The sequence below is a fragment of the Bos indicus genome, chromosome 9 (genome assembly GCF_029378745.1).
Source record: "Bos indicus isolate NIAB-ARS_2022 breed Sahiwal x Tharparkar chromosome 9, NIAB-ARS_B.indTharparkar_mat_pri_1.0, whole genome shotgun sequence".
NCBI classification, from domain to species: Eukaryota; Metazoa; Chordata; class Mammalia; order Artiodactyla; family Bovidae; genus Bos; species Bos indicus.
Window position 1 is genome coordinate 22,216,484 of NC_091768.1, and position 19,909 is coordinate 22,236,392.

The 19,909-nt window shown below is 41.7% G+C and overlaps 1 pseudogene; it reads right to left on the minus strand.

Annotated features, from left to right (window-relative positions):
* Window positions 1-899: 899 nt before the first annotated feature.
* On the minus strand, window positions 900-1,517 carry LOC109563475 (NEDD8-conjugating enzyme UBE2F pseudogene; annotated as a pseudogene).
* Window positions 1,518-19,909: the final 18,392 nt, after the last annotated feature.

Sequence of the window (19,909 nt, forward strand, 5' to 3'; positions counted from 1 at the left end):
CAGGCTTAGTTGCCCCTCGGCATGGGGACTCTTCCCAGACTAGGGATGGAAACCACATCCCCTTCATTGACATGTGGATTCTTTACCGCTGGACCAACAGGAAAGTCTGAGATTGAGTTTTAATATAACTGAAAAGTGTCAGGAAATCATGGACTCAAAAAAAAAAAAAAAAAAAATGCTGTGGGTGGGAAGTGAATATTTGACATAAAAGTTTCAGGGGGTATTTGTAATATAAGATAACTTTATACATATGTCTCTACTCAGTTTAAACTTTTTTTTTTTTTTTTGCCTTTCGTACTTTCTTTGTATTTCTCAATAGTTGCTTGGCCCAACATCTTTCTGTCTGCTCTATACAATGAAAATACAAACTAAATGAGAATAGAAAAAAAGCATTAAATTGTACCAACTTCAAATCTGTTCCCAAATATACTTACCGTAAATAAAATACACATTTCACTAAGAGATCTGCAGTAAATGACTGACTGCATTCTGGGAAGCGTCAGGAAACCTAGGCGCGGCTGACATTCATGGGCGGAGCTAAGAGGCTTCGCACCAATCACAGTTTGCAGCGGGTTTCTGCTGGCCTATCTGTGAGCTACACGGAGCGCGACATGAGCGTCACCTGTGCAGGACTGACTGGGGGAAGGGAGAAGTGGCTCTAGCCTCGACACTGAGTTCATTCCCATCAACAGCCTATACAGTCCGGTTTCAAAGAAAGTAAACACGTTAAGGTAAACAGTAGAACCCCGGACACATGTTCTGGCTGCATTTATGTGGAACTCTCTGGCTACAATGGGCAGTCGTGAAGAGGTTCTTCCTCAGAACAACGTGGTCATGGGACTCAGACGACCCAGCAGGACTGAGGGGAGCTGAGGACTGGGGAGAGGCTCCCTCTGGTTTCAGGTGGAGGCAATCTTCTCAGCCACAGCCCAGGGCCCTGCAGTCCTCTCCTCGTATAATCTGGCGCAGCACTTAATGAAGTCTTCCACTTGATGCCGGAAGTCCTCCTTGTCCCGCAAATGATGTCCCGCAGCTTGGATAGTCAGTGGATCATCAAAATTCTACAGATCAGTAAACAAAGAGTTTAATCCCCAAACAACAGCCTTCAATGTCCTCATGGGGGCCCAGCCGGTGCTATCGATCGAATGTTCTTTCAGTCACCTGAGACATATCTTCGCCCGTCTCTGTGATGTTGGGGTTCCAGGTCCCGGGCAAGCATTTCCGCTTTGGGAGGCACCATGTTGCATGCATCAGGAGCTTCAGTTTCAAACTGAATTTTTCCACCCTGGTAGTAACCCTCATCTGGGGGTGACAGTTGGCTGAAAACAATGAAGCTTGTTTGGGTCAGGAACATGCACTTTACATGTTCAAGGTAAATTGGCTTCAAGTTCTACAACCTCTTTCACAAGCAGCCTGTCCCTCACGGACACCTGCCAAGCGCAGTCAGAGGCTGTGGCTGACGCCTGGGACTCTTTGAGACCGTCATCCCGCTTCAGCTTGCTTGCCAGCATCAGCATCACTGCCTCCTTTTTCCTGGGCACCCCAAGACAGGCAAGGTGGGCCTGGCGCCCAACACCATGCCCGGCTGGTGGGCAGCGGCGAGACGCGGCCCCTCACACCTGCACCAGCTCCAGGTGGCAGGACCGGGAGTCCAGGATAAACTATTAATAAACCAAATGCATAAGACACTGCAAATAATTAGTGCTTATGAACTATTAAGAAAATGTTTCAACTAACAAGATTGCGGTAAATATATAGAGCTGTTGTCTTCATGAGTCAGTGTTCACTCTCGCTTTTAAGAAGGAACATCTTAATTTCTGTTTGAACAGTGCAACCTGACAACTGGTTTACATTTATTTCATTTTTTTGTCAGACAGTTTAGTTTAAAACTCAGCATGTGAGCCCCTCCAGTTTTCCATAACTCTTTTGCAGTTTTTCCAAATGTGGAAATTGTGGAAAAATAAAGTGTTCTCTAGAACACACCCACATCCTGCTCAACTATGAACAGATTAAGAAACAATTGTCAAGAATTCACAATATCTGTTACTTTCCTAGAACGGAACATGTTGGAGTACATTTGTAAAGTATCACTGGGAATAATATACCAATAAAGCTTTTTATCTGCAGTGGTAATGTGTTTGCTTAGCTCTTTAAAGTTTAAAAAAAAATCTTCAGGTATATTATTTCATTCCAGCCTTGAGCCACATTGAGAAGGAGACTTTATTGCTTCTTCATTGCAGAAAAAGAAGTCAAGACCAAGAGAATCTAAGTGATTTGCTCTAGGTCTGAATATCTAAACCCAGTCTTCGTGCTTCAAATTAAATAGGTTTGGTTTTCTAATTTAATAACCTGTTAGCATCTTTCTTCCTAAGAGATAAATCTTCCTTTCTTCAGACAGATCTAATTTGAAAGAAAAGTGTTAAAGAATATGGGAAAACATTGGATCCTAACTCCTAGAGAAGGGTTATCCTAACATGGACAGTATTTCCTATGACTCAACCCTGGTATTATTGTCAAAACCCTGGATTTTTCTCTTGCTTCTGTGGGACAAGATCACTATTTTTCCAGAGACAAGTTGGTTGAGAGAGAGGGTCTATTACTGAGGAAGGCAGATCATACAAAAGAGGCAAAACTCTGACAAAGAAGGTACTTTGGGCAGGATCCAGAGAGCACTGGTCTGTGAGCAGCCAGGTTGCTGCCGCTGCTGCTAAGTCGCTTCAGTCGTGTCCGACTCTGTGCGACCCCATAGATGGCAGCCCACCAGGCTTCCCCATCCCTGAGATTCTCCAGGCACGAACACTGGATTGGGTTGCCATTTCCTTCTCCAATGCATGAAAATGAAAAGTGAAAGTGAAGTTGCTCAGTCGTGTCCGACCCTCAGCGACCCCATGGACTGCAGCCTTCCAGGCTCCTCCGTCCAAGGGATTTTCCAGGCAAGAGTACCGGAGTGGGTTGCCAGTGCCTTCTCCAGCAGCCAGGTTGAGTAAGTGTCTAATTCAAAAGTGGATTTCCCTGGTGGTTCAGGTGGTAAGGAATCTGCCTGGAATGCAGGAGACGGGTTTGATCCCTGGGTTGGGAAGATCCCCTGGAGAAGGGAATAGTTACCCACTTCAGTGTTCTTGCCTAGGAAATCCCATGGACAGAGGAGCCTGGTGGATTACAGTCCGTGGGGTTGCAAAGAGTTGGACATGACAGAGTAACTAATGATTCAAGCATAGCTTCTTGAGCTGAGGCATGGCTGTCAGCACACATTTCTGTATGAAAGTCATTTCAGAAAAGTGCTGTGAATTACAGCCTGTTGTAAGAATTGACTTTTAGGCCAGATTTTTAATTAGCATCAAAATTTCTTAATGGGAGATTGTGTAATAATTAAAACCATGAGCTTTGAAGTGAAACATCTAAAGCTGAAGCTGAAACACTAAACTTTTCTTAAAATTTTATGTATTGTTTGGCCACGCCACATAGCACGTGGGATCTTAGTTTTCTGACCAGGGATTAGACTTTGCAATGGAAGTAGAGTCTTAATGGCTGCTAGGGAAGTCTCCCCTGATTTTTTAATTTATTGTATGTGTGGTCAGTCAAAAGTCACATAACTGTAAACTCAGATGTGTTCCTCTTAACACAAAATAATAAGGGCCCATTGGTTGGATTAAGACACTTGTGAACATTAAGATGGATAATCAGTTCAGTTCAGTCACTCAGTACTATCTGACTCTGCAACCAATGGACTGCAGCATGCCAGGCTTCCCTGTCCATCACCAACTCCCGGAGTTTACTCAAACTCATCTCAATTGAGTTGGTGATGCCATCCAACCATCTCATTCTCTATCGTCCCCTTCTCCTCCTGCCTTCAGTCTTTCCCATATCAGGGTCTTTTCAAATGAGTCAGCTCTTCGCATCAGGTAGCCAAAGTATTGGAGTTTCAGCTTCAACATCAGTCCTTCCAAGGAACATTCAGAACTGATCTCCTTTAAGATGGACTGGTTGGATCCCCTTGCAGTCCGAGGGACTCTCAAGAGTCTTCTCCAACACCACAGTTCAAAAGCATCAATTCTTCGGTGCTTGCTTTCTTTATAATCCAACTCTTGCATCCATACATGACTACTGGAAAAACCATGGCCTTGACTAGACAGACCTTTGTTGGCAAAGTAATGTCTCTGCTTTTGAATATGCTATCTAGGTTGGTCATAACTTTCCTTCCAAGGAGTAAGCGTCTTTTAACTTCATGGCTGCAATCACCATCTGCAGTGATTTTGGAGCCCCAAAAGATAAAGTCTGATACTGTTTCCCCACCTATTTCCCATGAAGTGATGGGACCGGATGCCATCATCTTCTTTTCTGAATGCTGAGCTTTAAGCCAACTTTTTCATTCTCCTCTTTCACTTTCATCTTGAGAAACCTGTATGCAGGTCAGGAAGCAACAGTTAGAACTGGATATGGAACAACAGACTGGTTCCAAATAGGAAAAGGAGTACGTCAAGGCTGTATATTGTCACCCTGCTTATTTAACTTATATGCAGAGTACATCATGAGAAACGCTGGACTGGAAGAAGCTCAAGCTGGAATCAAGATTGCCAGGAGAAATATCAATAGCCTCAGATATGCAGATGACACCACCCTTATGGCAGAAAGTGAAGAAGAACTAAAGAGCCTCTTGATGAAAGTGAAAGAGGAGAGTGAAAAAGTTGGCTTAAAGCTCAACATTCAGAAAACGAAGATCATGGCATCTGGTCCCATCACTTCATGGGAAATAGATGGGGAAACAGTGGAAACAGTGTCAGATTTTATTTTTCTGGGCTCCAAATTCATTGCAGATGGTGATTGCAGCCATGAAATTAAAAGATGCTTGCTCCTTGGAAGGAAAGTTATGACCAACCTAGTGACTTCACTTTCACTTTTCACTTTCATGCATTGGAAAAGGAAATGGCAACCCACTCCAGTGTTCTTGCCTCAAGAATCCCAGGGACGAGGGAGCCTGATGGGCTGCTGTCTATGGGGTCACACAGAGTCAGACACGACTGAAGCGACTTAGCAGCAGCAGACAGCATATTAAAAAGCAGAGGCATTACTTTGTGAACAAAGGTCTGTCTAATCAAGGCTATGGTTTTTCAGTGGTCATGTATGGATGTGAGAGTTGGACTATAAAGAAAGCTGAGCACTGAAGAATTGATGCTTTGGAAATGTGGTGTTGGAGAAGACTCTTGAAAGTCCCTTGGACTGCAAGGAGATCCAACCAGTTCATCCTAAAGGATATCAGTCCTGGGTGTTCATTGGAAGGACTGATGTTGAAACTGAAACTCCAATACTTTGGCCACCTGATGCAAAGAACTGACTCATTGGAAAAAACCCTGATGCTGGGAAAGATTGAGGGCAGGAGGAGAAGGGGACGACAGAGGATGAGATGGTTGGATGGCATCACTGACACAATGGACATGGGTTTGGGTGGACTCTGGCAGTTGGTGGTGGACAGGGAGGCCTCGCATGCTGCAGTTCATGGGGTCGCAAAGAGTCAGAAATGACTGAGCAACTGAACTGAACTGATGGGACCAGATGCCATATCTTTGTTTTCTGAATGTTGAGCTTTAAGCCAAGTTTTTCATTCTCCTCTTTCACTTTTATCAAGAGGCTCTTTAGTTCTTCACTTTCTGCCATTGGGGTGGTGTCATCTGCATACTGAGGTTATTGCTATTTCTCCCAGAAATCTTGATTCCAGCTTGTGCTTCAACCAGCCCAGTGTTTCTGATGGATACAATGTGGATGGATATTACAATGTGGTTTATAATAAGTGTAAATGATAGGTTTCTTTCAAAGTTATAACTCTGTATCCAAAATTTCTTTTCACTTTTCCATCAGTTAACTTTTCGAGCCTGTCTTCAGGCAACTTACTTACCTTTGACTGTTTGCATAGATGTTCCAAGGTCTAAACACAGCCTTTTGGAAAAACACAGGGAGCAGTTACCTGCATGATACGAAAATCACTCCAGGTTTACTTACTACTCTTGTTTGCTCCTGTTAGGAAAAGGAACTTTGGTTTTATCGTCTGCAACAAGGTTAAAAATGAAAATGCTATCTCTTCTCACTGAGTCACAGAAGGCAAAACAAATGACTAACAGTAAGGTATAAAACATTGATATAAAATTCTGTGAGGATAGATTTCATGAGATGCTGGAGATCAAAGAGAAACACAGGATCTATAAAAACTTGAAATAATGGATTCATTATAGGGAGAGAGAAGAATACCTTACTACATTTCTGTCTGTGGGTTTTTAAAAATTATTTATTTACCTGCCTACCTACTACCTGTGCCAGGTCTTAGTTGCAGTGGGATCTTTGATCTTTGCTGCAGCATTCAAACTCTTAGTTGTGGCATATGGGATCTAGTTCCCTGACCAGGGATCAAACCTGGGCACCCGGCATTGAGAGCACGGAGTCTTACCCACTGAAGGACCAGGGAAGTCGATGTGTGTGTTTTAATGTGAAGAGAATACATCAAAATTATCACAATAAAACTTTAGTTCGGGGTCAATACCCTCACTGATAGGAACGTGATATCGAAAAATTTCTCCACTTATTAAGCCCTGAGTGCCAGGGACTGTTCTTATTGCAGGGAAAAAAACAATAAAGAATACACAGTTCCTGACTTCAAGGGCTTTTCCTCTAAAGGAAAGGATTAATTATCCAACAAATAATCACTATAAATAAGGGGAAACCTGGAGATAAATGTTATTTTGTGTGTTTTGAAGCATCAAACTTTGATTGATTTTTAATATTTTCAAATTAGGGCAAATAATAATTCAGTATTTTTTCCTATGTATTTTGATCCCATTTTATTAAGTGTTTGAGACAGTTGTGTTTAAATGATACTTGGTCTCAATTCAAGCACTAAACTTGCTGAACCTTTTCCTGAAAATTGGCTTCATTTCCCCTTCATTTTCTGCTAAGGGTTTACATCACTGCAAGAGGAGTAATTTCCTTTACAGAGGAGCCATAAATATACACAGATACAAATCAACCCTCTTTTTTTATTTTATTAACTCTTTATCCACCCAGATGCAGTAATTTCTTCTACAAAAACAGAATAATCAGAAACTACTATGAAATGTTAGATTTTTGTTACTAAAGAATAACTAGAAGCACAAGCAACTATAGTACACATCTAGAAAATTTTCTAGATGAAATTGATGTTGAAACCTATGTTCCAGTGAGGGGGGTGCTCTAGATTTTTAAAAAGATAAAATAAATGAAAGAAATCAATAACAACCACAACACATAACTAGATGTTGTTAGAGAATGTTGTGAACCATGATCTCTGGTTCACCTTTGTGGATCACTTTATTCATGATGTGTTGGTGAGTCATTCATCCTTCTGTGAAATCGTATTTGTTGTAGTGGTTCCATATTTACTGATCACTTATTACACAGAGCACCATCCCTGAGGGTGAGAGACTCTCATCATCTCTCTATCTTTGTAAATTTACAGCACAAACTCCAGGAGGCTGGGAGGTGAGGGCAGATAATCCAGTATTAGTGTGGGAGTAACCTTGACCTTGACCACCTTACCAGCTGAGATGAACTCTGAAGTGAGTTATGTAGGAGAGGAAAAAGTGGCCAACGCATGAGAAAAGATGCTTACCTTAGCAGAAAAGATTAAGGGTAGACATCATAGGGTTAATCAAAGAGATTTAATGTTAATGGGGAGAGAGTGGTGGTCAGCTTTAAAAGGGAGCCCAGACTTCCCCTTCCTGCTACAACATGACCTTACCCAGTAGGTTAAGGGTTAGATATTAACACAGCCCCCTGCAGAGGGTGGAGAACTCGCCACTACCAAGGAAGCACATGAGGGCCTACACTCGGCCCATAGACGATCTGTTCTCATTTTGACCCTTCCACTCCTGAGATTGACAGTCACTTCTCTTTTTCACATTTTTTAATATAAATTTATTTATTTTAATTGGAGGCTAATTACTTTACAATATTGTATTGGTTTTGCCACACATCAACATGAATCTGCCACAGGTGTACACGTGTTCCCCATCCTGCACCCTCCTCCCACCTCCCTCCCCATACCATCCCTCTGGGTCATCCCAGTGCACCAGCCCCAAGCATCCTGTATCATGCATCGAACCTGGACTGGCAATTTGTTTCATATATGATATTATACATGTTTCAATGCCATTCTCCCAAATCATCCCACCCTCTCCCTCTCCCATAGAGTCCAAAAGACTGTTCTATACATCTGTGTCTCTTTTGCTGTCTCGTATACAGGGTTATCGTTACCATCTTTCTAAATTCCATATATATGCATTAGTATACTATATTGGTGTTTTTCTTTCTGGCTTACTTCACTCTGTATAATAGGCTCCAGTTTCATCCACCTCATTAGAACTGATTCAAATGTATTCTTTTTAATGGCTGAGTAATACTCCATTGTGTATATGTACCACAGCTTTCTTATCCATTCATCTGCTGATGGACATCTAGGTTGCTTCCATGACCTGGCTATTATAAACAGTGCTGCAATGAACATTGGGGTACAATGTTCATCTCTTTCAATTCTGGTTTCCTTGGTGTATATGCCCAACAATGGGATTGCTGGGTCTTTTTCACATTTTAAAATTAGTTTGATTTTTCTTATTGAAGCATAGTTGATTTACAATGTTGTGTTAGTTTGTACTGTATAGCAAAGTGACTTACTTATATATACAAATATATATTTATATATGCTTCTATATATATGTATATTTATATATATGTATATATGTACAAAAAAAGGTCTTAATGACCCAGATAACCACAATGGTGTGACCACTAATTTAGAGCCAGACATCCTGAAGTGTGATGTCAAGTGGGCCTTAGGAAGCATCACTGCAAACAAAGCTAGTCAAGGTGATAGAATCCCAGTTGAGCTATTTCAAATCCTAAAAGGTGATGCTATGAAATTGCTGCACTCAATATGCCAACAAATTTGGAAAACTCAGCAGTGGCCACAGGACTGGAAAAGGTCAGTTTTCATTCCGATCCCAAAGAAGGACAATGCCAAAGAATGTTCAAATTACTCCACAACTGCACTCATTTCACATGCTCACAAGGCTCAAAATCCTTCAAGCTAGGCTTCAACAGTATGTGAACCAAGAACTTCTGATGTACAAGCTGGATTTAGAAAAGGCAGAGAAACCAGAGAACAACTTGCCAACATCTGTTGGGCCATAGTAAAAGCAAGGGAATTCCAGAAAATCATCTGCTTATTGCCTACACTAAAGCCTTTGACTGTGTGGATCACAACAAACTGTGGAAAATTCTTAGAGATGGAAATACAAGACCACCTTACCTACCTCCTGAGAAACCTGTATGCAAGTCAAGAAGCAACAGTTAGAAACAGACATTGAAAAATGGACTGGTTCAAAATTGGAAAAGGAGTATGTCAAGGCTATATATTGTCACCCTGCTTATTTAACTTATATGCAGAATACAATCATGTGAAATGCCAAGCAGGATGAAGCACAAGCTGGAATCAAGATTGCCAAGAGAAGTATCTATAACCTGAGATACGCAGATGACACCACCCTAATGACAGAAAGTGAAGAGGAACTAAAAAGCCTCTTGATGAAGGTGAAAGAAGAGAGTGAAAAAGCCAGCTTAGAACACAAGATTTGAAAAACTAAGATCATGGCATCCAATCCCATTACTTCACGGTAAATTGATGGCTTAAAAATGGAAACAGTGACAGACTTTATTTTCTTGGGTTCCAAAATGACTGTATGGTGACTGCAGTCATGAAATTGAAAGATGCTTGCTCCTTGGAAGAAAAGCTATGACAAAACTAGAAAATCTGTTAAAAAGCAGAGACATTATTTTGCTGACAAAGGTTTATATAGTCAAAGCTATGGTTTTTCCAGTAGTCATATATGGATGTGAAAGTTGGACTTCATAAAGAAGGCTGAGTGCTGGAGAATTGATGCTTTTGAACTGTGGTGCTGGAAGAGACTCTTGAGAGTCCCTTGGACTGCAAGAAGATCAAACCAGTCAATCCTAAAGGAGATAAATCCTGAATATTCATTGGAAGAACTGATGCTGAAGCTCCAGTACTTTGGCCAGCTGATGGCAAGAGCCGACTTATTGGAAAAGACCCTGATGCTGGGAAAGATTGAAAGCAGGAGGGGAATGGGTTCAGGAGATGACATGGAGAGATGACATCATTGACTCAATCAACATGAGTTTGAGCAAACTCCGAGAGAGGGCGAAGGACAGGGAAGCCTTCCCAGGTTATGAAGCCAGGGAACTTCAGGACAGAGCTGGAAAAAAGGCATCAGAACTGTTCTGGGCTGACTTTTGAGGAAGGCCATGGGCCAGTCTGGTAAGAGGGCTGACAGAAGAGGATTTTGAAATCATCATCATCCCTCTTCAAGGATTGCCTTAGCTGAGAAAGCTGTCCTGCTCAAAGTTGTACCACCTTCTGAGGTCAGCTCACATTCACAGCAACATATCCCAGCTCAAAAAAACCTCAGAGTCATCCTTGCAGAAGATAGTATTAATAGAGTTCAGTTTCTCCCTCTGCCCAGTCCTACTTCCTTCATAATCCTTTGGTAGCACAATATCAATCCTTAAATGAAGGTCCTGCTCATTTTTATGAAGTGCAAACCTGTCTTGGCTTATAAGCTATGCAGAAACAGGCAACAGACTAGATTTGGCCCATGGCTGTCATTTGACAATCTTTGTTCTATAGCCACTTTCATAAATTAAGTCAGTTTGGGTATGAGCTTATATCATGTGATGCTCATTTCCCAAAGTTAAAATAATTAAGCCAAAATGGTTATATTTAAGTCATGGATGGATAAATCAATAATGCCACCAACTCGAAAATAATAAGCAAAGCCATTTCCAAGGAAAAAAACACCCCTACCCTCTCCATGCTGTATTTTTCCTGAAATAAAAGGAGGACTTTGTCAGTTTGAGCACCAAACATTCTTGAAGTGACGTGTACGTCACTTGACAAAGGAAAACATTGTTGATGCTTAATGTGAAAATTTGGTGCTGTGATAAAGAGTGGTTTTCTACAATTTTCTCACTTTGAGCTTCATGGAATCTAGCAGCCATAAAGACAGAAAGAAGGCACAATGTCACATTCATTTGGGATTGACATTGGAAAGAAGCTCTCTGGCAACGATTCACTGAACCCATTCATCAAGAGACCTAGAATCTGCTCAGAGGCAATTGTGACCTCAGGCCGGCCATGCCAGCCACCACCCTGTTCTTCAGCCACTCTAGCAACTAAAGTGGACATTACGCCCTGGAGGGCTTCCATGTTCCATCTCTGGGCTGCAGAAGAAACCAGCATCAGGGATTGTCCCCTTAAAGAGTAGATACTCAAGAATGTTCATGGAATGAATTTGAGTGAGTGAACACATGAGGAGCTCAGAACAGATCCTCCAGTGGACTATGCGCAGGCTTCAGCATCAAACTGTGAACAGGACATATTTTCCTAATGGCTTATTTGATGTTAGTACCTAGTCAGAGGTGACCTTGTATGAAAATAGATTCTTCAGTTTTCACAGTTTAATTAACTTCATATTAAAAACTGATTTTTTTTTTCCCATAGAATACAGGACTCAGACTCCTGCATTCTAAATGAGAATTAAAATTTCCCGGAGGAGAGTGTCTCAAATAGGCCCCTGGTGTGATTCATGATTTCCTTTTGTTGCCTTCTGTCTCGTAGGTGTAATCTTTTTAGAGGCATTCTCTGTTAATCCCATAATGATATCTGAAAGAAAATCAGTGAGGATAGAGGAGGTCTGACTTTTCCAACCCTAAACTCTCTTAGTTAGAGCTAGAAATAACTTCGGGAAACCATCGCCTCAAAGACTATGGTTAAACTAAAAATAACACGATACAATTTGAAGGGGGTGGATGACTGTGGTTCAGACAAGAGCTTTGCCTTTATTGCAGGTTCTCAGGCAGAGGTCACTATGAAGTCAAGCATTGTGGTTTCTGACAAGTCTTCTCCAACTCTGCAGAGATCCTGGGCATGATCCCTCTTCAAGCCTCCTTTGACTTTCTGTCCTTCTAAAACATCCTCAGAAAAAAATGAAAAAATAAAACATCCTCAGATTTTCTGGGGTGCCTGATCTGGCCCCTTCTTCATTCAAGGCTAAAAGATGGAGCGTCAGGGTGGAAGGGGGAACCAGAAAGGATGAGGAGTAATAATGGTACCTAAACTACTTTCTCTGTGTCCCAGGTGGCTCAGCGGAAAAGAATCCGCCTGCCAGTTCAGGAGACACGGGTTCAATCTCTAGGTCAGAAAGATCCCCTGGAGAAGGGAATAGCAACCCACTCCAGTGTTCTTGCTTGGGAAATCCCATGAACAGAGGAGCCTGGGGGGCTACTGTCCATGGGGTTTCATAAGAGTTGGACACAACTTAGTGACTAAACAACAACAAAAAGCTACTTTCTCACCAGGGCTCGTGCCTTCCCACAGCTGGCGCAGAAGGAAGAGGTGGTGGAATCCATCCTCTTCCACACTAATCTGTCAGTGGAGCATACTGGAGTCTGTGAGCCATGTCACCTCAGCCCAGGCTGGATGTGAACACTACAGTTGAGCAGTGTTTCATCCTGCTTGGTGATTGTTATTTTCTTATTATTTAACACAAACCCATTTTTTAAAAAAGAGAAAAATCTGTAAAATTGACACAAAAGCTTCATGGTCATAATAATGGTCCTTGATACTGCCCTAACACACTTCACTTGGAGAATCTCAAAGAAGCATTGAGTCACCAATCTTTATGGGAAAGGGGATATGATTTGAAATTGTGATATTGCCTGGTCATTCAATGTGTAAAGTCAAAATATAGAAGTAATGGTGAAACACAGGAGAAAGTTGAGTTATAGAGTAATCCAGAAGGTTGAGGAACACAAGTCAGAGGTGTCTGCTGTCTTCTTTCTATGTCCTCAAGGGAGCACGGTTGCTCTTGCGAGACCCTGCTATGCCATGCTGTTTTCATGCTTTCTCGTAGCTCAGGGTGTCCATGTGATATACTTGTATTCAGTGGAATGTAAGCAGTGGTTAATATTTCCTGAGAAACCCTGTTTAAATTCAACAGCCTGAACCTTTTCCCCTGTGCCTTCCCCCTTTCTTTCTTAAAGGCAACATGTTCGGAGGCGTGTGTGTGTTTGTGTGTGCACACGCACACGTGCTCAGGCATGTCTAACTCTTTGTGACCCCGTGGGCTGTAGGCTGCTAGGCTCCACTGTCCGTGGGACGTTCCAGGCAAAACTACTGGAGTGGGTTGCCATTTCGTCCTCTAATTTTTGGAGGTCAAGGAGCCGAGTTAGCACCTTGAGGAAGAGAGGGCCAGCTAAGGGTGGCAAGGCAGAAAGACAGAATCCCTGGACCAGCCCCGGGCTGCTTCCTCTGACTTCTGTGTTTCAGTGACTGTTGTTTTGATAATTTAATCCAAACAGCATCCCTCACTGATGCACTTATCAGGTGAGGGGCCCTGAGAACACCTTAACTAAGCAAAGTCACACAGCCAAGCCATGGTTCAAGTTCATATCTGCTTCACAGGAGACCACTCTTGCTCCACTTTTTTGTCTTTGCTTCTGCTTCATCAGTGGAGTCCTGGAACATTGCGGGGAGCTGCCCGTGAGAACGGGGTCCTTTGTCCGAAGGACACAGCTCTGGAGCTGCCTCAGTCCTTGAGGGTTTGCTTGCAAACATAGCTCTCTGTCCCGCCACCCCAGAGATTAGGCGCTTATTTACTGCAGGCACCTGGAGTTCTGTGCAAACTTCTCACGCACAGAGAAATGTTATCTGGTGTAAGAAATAATAACAGGGAGCCATTCCCATGCTCTCAAGATTTCTTGTGACTGTTTGTAAGATGTATAGGCCAACCAAGAAAAAAAGTTAACTGTCTTTCTCACACTCTTCTGTATAAATATGAGATGCTGAATAAAGTTGGTGTCAGACTGCGTCCCTTCGTGGTGACGTGTCTGAACCTCTCGACCCCATCTTTGTAGTCTCTCGCTTTCGTTTCTTTCTTAGCCCCACCGTGCACGTTCTCGGGACCTGATGACTTTGCCGGCTGGCACCGGCAGAACATGGGGGTGTTTTCCTGTGGCTGAAGTTCCTAAATGTGATTCCCTTCACTGTGTTAAGTGACAGACTTATTCAGGTGTATAGCAAAGTTATTCCCCCACTCCAGTACTCTTGCCTGGAAAATCCCATGGACAGAGGAGCCTGGGGGGCTACAGTCCATGGGGTCGCTAAGAGTCTGACACCACTGAGCGACTTCACTTTCACTTTTCACTTTCACGCATTGGAGAAGGAAATGGCAACCCACTCCAGTGTTCTTGCCTGGACAATCCCAGAGACAGCGGGGCCTGGTGGGCTGCCATCTATGGGGTTGCACAGAGTCAGACACTACTGAAGCGACTTAGCAGCAGCAGCAGCAGCAAAGTGATTCAGTGAATATATATATAATATGTTTATTATGTATATGTATATTATATATATTTATATATATAATTAAACACATACACATACTGCTATATAGTAGGTCCTTATAGTTATTTATTTTATATATAGTAGTCTCTATCTGTTAATCCCAAACTCCTAATCTATCCCTCCTGCCCTTTCCCCTTTGTTACTCATATGTTCTATCTGTGAGTCTATTTCTGTTTTGTAAATAAGTTCATTTGTATAATTTTTTTTAGATTCCACATATAAATGATACCATATGGTATTTGTCTTTATCTGACTTCACTGAGTATGATAATCTCTAGGTCCATCCATGTTACTGCAAATAACCTTATTTCATTCCTTTTAATGGATGAGTAATATTCCATTGTGTTTTATGGATGAGTAATATATATGTGTATATTATATATATATATATACACACACACACCACATCTTGTTTATCCATATATCTGTCAGTGGACACTTAAGTTGCTTCCATGTTTCACTATTGCAAATAATGCTGTCATGAATATTGGGGTGCATGTATCTTTTCAAATTAGAGGGTTTTTTCCTGGATATATGTCCAGGAATGGAATTGCTAGATCATATGGTAGCTCTGTTTTTAGTTCTTTAAGAAACCTCCGGATGGTTCTCCAAAGTGGCTGCTGTACCAGCTGACATTCCCACCAACAGTGTAGGAGGCTTCTCTTTACTCCACACCCTCTCCAGCATTTATTTTTGAAGACTTCTTGATGATAACCATTCTCACTGGTGTGAAGTGATACCTCGTTATAGTTCTGATGGGCACTTCTCTAATAATTAGCAGTGTGGAGCATCTCTTTATGTGCCTATTGACCATTCTGTATGTCTTCTTTGGAGAAGTGACTATTTAGGTCTTATGCCTATTTCTTGCTTGTGATGTTTGTTTTGTTGTTGTTGAGCTGAGCTCTTTGTATATTTTGGAAATTAAGCCCTTGTCAGCTGTATAGTTTGCAAATATTTTCTCCCATTCTATAGGTTGTATTTTCATGTTGGCTAAAGCTGAAACTCCAGTACTTTGGCCACCTCATGTGAAGAGTTGACTCATTGGAAAAGACTCTGATGCTGGGAGGGATTGGGGGTAGGAGGAGAAGGGGACGACAGAGGATGAGATGGCTGGATGGCATCACTGACTCGATGGACATGAGTCTGAGTGAACTCCGGGAGTTGGTGATGGACAGGGAGGCCTGGCGTGCTGCGATTCATGGGGTTGCAAAGAGTCGGATACGACTGAGCGACTGAACTGAACTGATGGCTTACTTTGCTGTGCAAATGCTTGATTAGGTCCTATTTGTTTATTTTTGCTTTTATTTCTTTTGCCTTGGGAGACTAACCAAAGAAAACATTGGTACAATTTATGTCAGAGAAGGTTTTGCCTGTGTTCTCGTCCAAGAGTTGTATGGGGTCATGTCTTCTGTTTAAGTCTTTAAGGCATTTGAGTTTACTTCTGTGTTGGGCATGTTCTAACCATACACATATACAAACTCACTGATTTACATGCAATTTACTGTTTTTTAGAGATTTTTTTTCTTTTAAAATGAGGTTATGTTTTATTTATTTGGGAAGATTTTTCTTATCAAGGGGAAAATCTATTTTCAGTATGATATCAAAAGCTCAGTGCCATTCAGCAAATAGAATTAAATATCAAAAAAGGCAGTATCAACAGTTACCAGCCCTTGTGGACTTACATTTCCCTATTTTCTCTCATAATTAGTTGCAAAGGAGTAATATTTTATACAAGTCTCTTTACATTACACTAACAGTCTGTATTTATAGATTTTATTGTATTTGTGTTGAGAATACTTATGTTCCTGAACAGTATTGAAGATGAGTTGAGTACCTATTTGACACTAAATTTTCTGTTATATTTTATCCAATCATAGAAAGTACGCATGGTTTATTTATTTGTTTTACAGTTTTGTTTCATTTGAACTCTGTATTGCTTGTTATTTTTATGTTTCTCTAATAGAATGTATTGTAGAAACATGGATTTGAAGTGAGATTTTTAGAAAAGTGTAACATCTTCCTTTAGAATAATATAAAGTACTTCTCAAGTGATCATACATCACCTCAACACCGTTAGGTTGTTAGAAGTAGTGACCATTTAAATTCAGCCGTTAATATATTTTTTGAGAGATATTAATTATAGGTTCCTTTATCAGCTATGCTACTGTGCTAAAAATCTTATAGCATCTATCTAATGTTGCTGTTGTTTAGTCACTAAGTCATGTCCAACTCTTTGTGGACCCATGGACTGTAGTCTACCAGGTTCCTCTGTCCATGGGATTTCTCAGGCAAGAATATTGGAGTGGGTTGCCATTTCTTTCTCTAGGGGATCTTCCCGACCCAGGAATCGAACCTGTGTCTCCAATATTTGCATATGGGTTCTTTATCACTGAGCCACCAGGGAGGCCCATCTAATGTTGTTATACTCTTAAAAACAGATACAGCATCTAACCACAGTGGCCTTGTGAATACCGAGTGTAGGTACCTGGGATTTGACACAACTTCTTTGAAAACGTTGTGTTTAACCCTAGCTCAGCCCCTTTCAACAGTCATCCACTTCCTCTAATAGTGGTATCTGTTAACATGCAGACAAATTATCGTCATCCCAGAATATGCCTTAGCACGTGAGTGTTTCTTCACATGATTTACTAATCAAAAAGAGTTGAAATATTCAGTTTGACTGAATTACTTTCCAAGTAACATATAGAGACTCCAACTAACTCACTCACTCCTCGGGACTTTACCTCTTCTACAGTTTGCACATATTCAGGGGCTCATGCTTCTGAAGTAAGATGCTGAAGTGTTTTTAACTGGATTAGCTTCTTCATTTCTATGCATTTTATTCTAAGATTCTTTATTGTGACAATGTTGAGTGTGCCTGTCTTGTGTCACAAAGCTTGTTATATAAATGTAGCTATATTTCCTTTTTAAAAATTATTTATGCACTTGTTCAATCACTAAGTCATGTCAGCTCTTTGTGACTGCATGGAATACAGCATGCCAGGCTTCCCTATCCTTCACTATTTCCTGGAGTTTGCTCAAATTCATGTCCATTGAGTTGATGATGCCATCTAACCATCTCATCCTCTGTCACCCCCTTCTCCTTTTGCCTTCCATCTTTCCCAGCATCAAGGTCTTTTCTAAGGAGTCAGTTCTTCACATCAGGTGGCCAAAGAATTGGAGATTCAGCTTCAGCATCACTCCTTCCAATGAGTAGTCAGGGTTGATTTCCTTTAGGATTGACTGGTTTGATCTCCTTGAAGTTCAAAGGACTCTCAAGTGTCTTCTCCAGCACCCACAATTTGAATATTTCTAAAACCATTCTTGTGGTGACATGCAGAAGTAATAAAACCACAAAACCAAACCAGAAAATATTCACAAGTACTTAAGCACTTAGACTTAGGCCTATGACACTGTCCAGGAAGGCAAGCTCCGGGGGAGAAAAAAATAACTATTTGCTGTTTTTTGAAGACCAGCCAACCACAGGTCTTTGGTTCTGAGTTCGCCTTGTGGTTTAGTTATGGATTTGCTCTATTACCAAGACTGATCATTTCTGAAGTGGTGACTTTTAAGTCTTTTTAGATGTTAGGAATCTCTTTAAGGAGAAAAGACCTGAGCATTCTGTTACAGTAGTCCTGAGGAAAATAATAAGGAATTGAATTACAGTCATGGAACAAAACAACTGAGAAAGAGAATAGAGGATATTAGTGGATTTGATGTTGGAAAGAATCTTAGTGAGAAAATGCTGAAGAATTCCCAGGCTCCTGACATGTATACCAAATTAGATATATTATTAATAATAATTCAACAGGATAAAGACATAATGGACACATGTATTGGTATATTATCTATAAGAAGACATTTACAAATAACCAAAATGTTCAGTAATAGGGAAATGAGTTAGTAAACTGTGGCTGAGAATGAAAAGTATCATTTCATAATCTGACTACATGTGAGAACTTAGGGAAACCAACAAAATTCTGTCATGGAACTGAGGTCAGCTTTCTTCCTGAGCTCACCGGATTGTTTCACCTGCCTGTTATTAATATTGTTGAAACCAGGGTTGCCAGCCTGACAGAGTTTCTGGGCATCTGGGAAGGATGCCCAGGTGAGGCATGATTTACCCAAGGTTAGAGAGCTCAGGTGAACAGTCACTGAAAAGCAGTCTATTCAAGCCAAAGCATCACTCCAGGACGTCCAGGCATGGAGAGGGCGGCAGAGCCCAAGGAAGTCCAATCAGCTGAGCCCAGAAGGGATGGGAGGCAGATGTAAAGAGACTCCCTGAGGACTCAGAGCTGGTATGAACCAGTTTCCCAGTGGAGAAAATGGGATCGGGAATTCACCAGGCACCCACATGCTGTTTTCATACTTCTGTACAACCCATTTCCTGTGGGCACAACCTCACCAGCAGAGCTGTGGGAGTGGCATGTTGCGGAAGACAGCATAGCTTTATCTCAACCCTGTGCCAGCCCTGAGATTCCACTTTCCATGGCACTGAAAGAAAGAGATTAGCAAGGACCCAGAGAAACTGGAGTTGCTGGTTCTTTATGTAACCACATTCTTTTTATACTGTATTCCACCCAATAAGCATGTACAAAGAGTACATTTAGCAACAAAATAAGGACTTCTAGGATGGTGACGTGTGTGCCAAGAGCACTGTGGTATAATCTTCGTGTGGCTATTGTACCTTTGGGTTTTAAGGCTCTTAAGAAATCCACATTTGCCTGCTGCAGGAAGCAGGATGTGGTGAGCGGTGCTGGCCTTCTCTTCAATGGGAGAGGCCGTGGGGAGCTCAGAAAGAGTCCTGGATTCACAGGCAGGAGACCCGTCAATTGACTAGCTGAGTGACCTCAGGAAAGGCATTCAATCTGAGCCTCAGCTTCCTCCTCTGTCATATTAGATGGATGGTGCCTTTCTCATCTTTTGGAATTGTTGTAACCACCGTGAGATACTTGAGTTCAGTGGCTGAGTCACGTCTGACTCTTCACAGCCCCATGGACTGCAGCACACCAGGCCTCCCTGTCCATCACCAACGCCCAGACTTGACTCAAACTCATGTCCCTTGAGTCGGTAATTCCATCCAGCCATCTCATCCTCTGTTGTCCCCTTTTCCTCTTGCCTTCAATCTTTCCCAGAATCAGGGTCTTTTCCAGTGAGTCAGCTCTTCGCATCAAGTGGCCAAAGTATTGGAGTTTCACCTTCAACAGCAGTCCTTCCAGTGAACATTCAGGACTGATTTCCTTTAGGATGGGCTGGTTGGATCTCCTTGCAGTCCAAGGGACTCTCAAGAATCTTTTCCAACACCACAATTCAAAATCACCAGTTCTTCAGTGCTCAGCTTTCTTTATAGTCCAACTCTTACATCCATACGTGACTACTGGAAAAACCACAGCCTTGACTAGACAGACCTTT